Below are 6000 nucleotides of genomic sequence, written 5' to 3'. Positions count from 1 at the left end.
TGGCTTCTCTCAACGCACTGTTTTACTCCCTGACACCCCTACCCAGCCTCCTTTCTGTGCACAGGGCTTCCCATATCAAGGCCAAGGGCCAAGGATTTGTACCTTTCTTCCCGCCTCACCTCAGTTCCCCACAGCCCAGTAGAGAAAGGATTCTGGGCACTTGAGATGGACTGGAGTGGGGAAATGGGAGAGAAAGGCTCTGGAAGGCTCACATCTCACTGATGACTCCTTACTGGGCCAGAGTCTGGGGGAGGGGGGGTAAAGTACCGGTTCTATTCCCCTCACACACCACAGGCTCAGCGAAGTCCCCAGCTCCTCACTTCCCCCTCTGTCTTCCCACAATTACCACTGTGCTGGCTGACTATGAGGCCTAGTCACATCTCCAGCTTGGCTCAATGGGCCCCTCTAGTTCCTCCTCCATCCCTGCTAACTGTCCTTTGAGGTCCAGCCAGGTATCCCATGAATGTGACACCTGATGATCTGACTGGGGGAGGCCCCTCTGTGCCCCACAGGCTTCTCTTTCTGGTAGCAGAGCCCAGGAGTTACCTCAAATTCAGAATGCATTTCTGCAGAAGCAGGAACTGTTCTAGCCAGCAGAGAGAAGACACCATCTTTACGGACTGGCTCTCTTGTACCTATGCTGACACAGCAGTGGCCAAGCTGTGGGTAACTTGCTCCTTGAGTGCTAGCTAGATCTTAGGCTCTCGGGGTCTTGAAGAAGCTCGGTGAGAAACCACTTAAAGAATAAAATGTGTCACTCTCTTCTACATGGCCTGGGACATCCCTCTAGTCCTTGCATTCCTGTAAGAACAGGGCACAGACAGCTCTCCAGGGACCCAGAGTTACCCTCAGCTAGCCTGACTCTTGATGCGATTGGCCAGCCAGGAAGAAAACTATCTCTGGTGTGGACACACGATCAAGAGCTCAACCACAAGAATGTTCAGCATGCCTTTGTTTACAATCCAGAACCATCTAAAGTCGTGCACACAGTCAATGGTTAAAGTCTGGTGCCGTCACAACGCCTAATCCCACAGAGAGGAGAGAGATGGTGGGAATGTATCTCAGGAACCAGGGACGGGGGATGAATATAAAATCATGGGAAGAGCTGGATCCAGGCAACTCTGTAAAGGAAGCAGAGGATAAAGATAGGGGGAAGGGATTGCAGAGATGCTGGGGGTCACAGGCAGATCTGCCGCCTCACGGCGGGGACTATGGGAGATCTAACAGACATACAACCCTGGGAACCACAAAACAGGGAGAGTGCTGGTATCTGTCAGTGAGTGTACACCAGCCACACGAAACTCCGTGGAAACATAGACTAACCCATTTTGCACACACTGGGTCATTTTTAATCTCCTTGTATGTGTGCTTGGACTTCCAGAATTATCTGCAATGAACGTGTGTCACTTATGCAAAGTGTGCATTTACAGATATGCACATGTATGTGTGTGTGCAGACTAAAGGTTGACAACAGGTGTCTTCCTCAGTCACTGTGTGTTTCCACTTCTGGGTTTGTGTTATGCAGTTGCTCACTGATAATGGGATTCACCTATTCAGCGAGGCTGGTTGACCAGAAGCCCCAGGAACCGCTATGTTTCTACTGGGATTCCAGATCGTAGAGTCATGCCCAGCTTCTACACGGGTGCTGGGGGTCCAAATGGGCCTTCATGCTACATAGTAAGCACTTTGCCCACTGAGACATCTTTCCAGCTCCCTTTATGCTTTCGATTGAGAATGAATGTTGTTCTTTTATGAGTTTATATTCCAGTGAAGTGGGAATACCATAAGTTAATGTCGTAGAAAAATATTTATTATCATGTAAAAGATTTTGATAAATGTTCTGATTAAAAGGAAACTTGCAAAGTACAGCAGAGGGGGCCATTGAGAAGGCTCAGCAGGTAAAGACACGGACAACCAGAGTTCTAGCCCATCCTCTCCAGCACTAGGGGATCCAGCGCCCTCTTCTGGCCTCCTCAGGCACCGGCAGAGATGTATGCATATACACACACACAGAGAGAAATAAATAATAATAAACGATCTTTCATAAAGCTTTATTTTAAAGATACAGTATATGTTACAAAAACAATTCTCTGCCAAAGACGGAAAGGTGAACAGTGGTTGTCTTAGGACCGTGGAACTGGGACATCGGCACTGGCCTAATCACCTGTATGTTCTACAATTTCCACAATGGATAATTATAACTTTGGGGACTAACATGTACATATGTGAGCATGTATATCCTTAAAGGGAAAGATTTGGCTTGAAGTTTTTGCCTGTGCTAAAAGCAGTTACCTCAGACTGTACTTTCAGGCTTCTCCCTGCCTCCCTCCAGTCCCTGCGCATGCGTTCACACCTGCTTCCAATTTGCACCATCTTGCTGTCCTTCTCAAGTCCTTCATAAAAGATCTGAAGTCTACGTTGTAACCAGACAAAGCAGAAGCCAGGGCTTGGGCCCAATCCACTGTTCCTATCCAGTGGACGCCCACCTCCCCACATCACCTCCTGGAGGACTGATCCAATTACTGGAGACTCAAAGCAGATCCAAAGACAGAACTATAAACACCACAGGCAGAGGCCCATAAACATCTGGGTAAGTGACTCCAGCTGTGCAGATGGGCCCTGGTCCTCATTCACACGGGGACCAGAGGGGACTGACTGGCCATGAGGAATGCCCTCTGCCTCCTCCTCAGACCATGAACTCCTCAGAGTTACAGACTTGCAGGGAGGACTTAACAGGGTGAAATTACATTCAAGAGAGTAAGAACACAGAGGCCAAAGATTCTCAGATATTTGAGGTGTACTGGAGCCTCATTTTACCTGTCTATAAAATGAGGAAGAGAGAAAGTAACAGACTAGCTGGCCATGAGCTCTAGTACACTGTGAATAATTCATAAGTCAATGCCCTAGGCATGCATTTTCATAATTTATTTGTCTATACTATACGAGGTGTATATGAGAACTTGGTAACATAAACATATGACATAATAAACTATTATTTTTTTGAGACAACATCTCATGTAGGTTGGTCCTAAGCCCTGACTGTCCTGCCTCTACCTTCCAAGGACTGCAATTACAGGCATACAGTATCACACCCTACTTGCTCTTATTAGTTGTTTTATGTTGATAGAAGAAGCATCTCTGGGTACCTGTGGTGGGAGGGCATGTGAAGACAAGTCAGGGGGGCTTCCTGTAGGAAGGGAGATGGAAGGCCTATGCGTGACAGGCAGATGAAGCCTCCTGAAGCTCTAGTGGCAGGTAATGGGGAGACCTGAGGGTTAAGGAGTTCCTAGGACTGTTGTGGGGGAAGCTCAAGTACTCTGGACTAAAATGACCAAGACTCACCAGCCCTGGAGCTCCTAATCCTGTCTACACAACAGAATCCCTGAGGAGTGAGGTAAAACCTACCTGACTTATAAGCAACCAGGGCCAACCTGCAGGACCTGAGTTTCTGCGGGTAACAATGATGAGTTCTGATGCGAGCCATCTGACCTGGTGGGTGTCTGGGAACCTCTGCTCTGTGGATAGCTTGTGGGGAAGAGGGTGACCCATGACTCCTGCCCAATTCAAATCGTCTGACCACAGAGCACAGTCACTATCAGGCAGTTGGACATCGACCCCTGTCTGGGGCCTGACGGAGCTGGGAAGCCTTGGGAAGACCCCCCCACACACACACACATAGATATCTCACACTGCCTGACCCCCCCACCCCCACCCATCGCAATATTCTGAGTTCTGTGCTGGAGACTTCTGGAAGCTTCTAGACTGCTCAGTCCAAGAGTGGGTACAAGGGCTCTCAGAGCAGGGGCGGCTGGGGGCCCAGGTAGAGTCAAAGATGCAGTGTTCACCCAGAGGCCGGAGGCTCTGCATTCCAGCCGTGGCAGGGAAGTCAAACAGCATCAACGATAGCGAAAACCCACACAGAAGCCGTTCCAGAGAAGGTGCCCTGAAGGGTAGAAAGGACTCATTCAGGGAACAGGCCAGAGACTGTCCAAGTAGAGCTGTGTAAATGCCAGGAGTCCAACCTACTGCCCACATCACAGAGAGCTGACCTGGGCTCCAGCAGCAGGGCCCATCCTGCACCTACCCTGTTGTGCCTGTAGACATCTCCCCTCCTCTAGGTCTGGCGTGTGACCTCCCCAGTTCCTCCCTCTGAATCCAACAGGGCAGGTGTAGGCAGGAGTGAAGGCCACATTCCAATCTTGCCTCCAAGATCAAAACCTCCTTTTCTAGATGGGCCCAAGGCCATGACAATCCTAAATGAGGTCACACCTTGACAAGCCAACTCACCATCCACTGCCATTTCTACCTATGGCCCTTGCTTTGCTCTATGAGAATTTCAGAGCAACAGAGCCAGGCAGTCAAACGGAACAATTGGGTTCAATCCCAGAGACCAAAATGGTGGAAGGACTGGGGACTCCTATGAGTTTTTCTGACCTCACATGGGCTGTGAGTCCATGTGAGCACACACATGCACACAAATAAGTGAAAATTTATTATTATTATTATTACTATTATTATTAGTGGGGTTTTTGTTTGTTTTTCAAGACAGAGTTTCTCTGTGTAGCCCCGGCTGTCCTAGAACTCACTCTGTAGACCAGGCTGGCCTTGGACTCAGAGATACATCCATGGTACTCATGCACATACAGACATTACACAAAGAAATGTAATAAAAATGTTTAGATGACGTTTTAGCTAGGCACGTTAATCCAGGCCTGTAATCCCTATACGCGATAAGGTTCATGAGTTACATAGCATGACTCTGTTTTTTAAAAGAAATAAAATAAAAAGTAAAACAAAACAAAACAAAACAAAAAACCATAGGCCAGCAAGAAGGCTTGGGCTGATAGAGGTACCTGCTGACAAGCCAGGTGACCCTGTCTGGCCCCTGGAACCACTGATGGAAGGAAAAAAAAACAGAGAAAGTTGAACACATACATACTAAAATAAATAAAAATAGAAGATATATATATTTTAAAGATAATGGCCACACTCCATAGCCTTGGCTAGCTGGATACTCTCCATGTGGACCAGGCCAGCCTCAAACTCACAGAGATGCCCTGCTTCTGGTTTATAAGTTCTGGGATTAAAGATGTGTCTAGCAAAGAAAAACAAAAACAAACAAAAACAAACAAGAACAAGAACAACAATAACAAAAACAAAACCCCTTTGTTGGGCTGGAGAGATTGCTCAGTGGTTAAGAGCACTGACTGCTCTTCCAAAGGTCCTGAGTTCAAATCCCAGCAACCACATGGTGGTTCACAACCATCCATAATGAGATCTGACGCCCTCTTCTGGTGTGTCTGAAGACAGCTACAGTGTACTTGCATGTAATGATAAAAACCCTTTGTTTTAAAAACTATATTAAAATGAAGTCTTGGTAGATGCTACAAAATAACCGGACTTTATAACCTCCACGCTAGGGGCTGGCAAGATGGCTCACTGGGGAAAGGTGCCTGTCACATAACCCTGATGATCTGAGTCCGATCCCTGAACCAAAGTGGGGAGGACTGACGTCACAAGGTTGTACTTTGATCTCCACATACATGCATGTGCCTTCATTTATGAACGTCATGCACACACTCCCAGGGGAGTAAGTTAAAAAAAAAAAAAAAAGCTAAGTGAAAGACACCAGGCACAAGAGCTGTATCACACAGAATTCCACTCATGTGAAATACCCAGTGTTGGCAGCCCACGGGTGCAGAAAGTGCTGGCCGTGGCGGTACACGCCTGTCTCAGTTCTCTGGAGCCTCCGGCAGAATCCCAAGTTCAAAGTCCACCTGGGCTACAAGGGCAGACCCTGTCTCCAGGAGAGAAATGGGAGGGAAGAAGGGAGTGGAAGGAGGGAATGGTCTAACCTTGGCAGGAGGAGAGAAGTAACATGAGATTGGCCATGATGGTACTTGTGTCTTCAGGCACGCTGGGCAAGTTTAACAGGGTGACATTCTAATTCTTTATCTAATGTCTGATCTACATTCCTGGCCCCACTGGTCACTATTAAAG

Source organism: Apodemus sylvaticus, chromosome 13 (assembly GCF_947179515.1).
Source record: "Apodemus sylvaticus chromosome 13, mApoSyl1.1, whole genome shotgun sequence".
In the NCBI taxonomy this organism is placed as follows: domain Eukaryota; kingdom Metazoa; phylum Chordata; class Mammalia; order Rodentia; family Muridae; genus Apodemus; species Apodemus sylvaticus.
The sequence above is the reverse complement of the archived record's forward strand: the minus strand, read 5'-3'. Positions refer to the sequence as shown.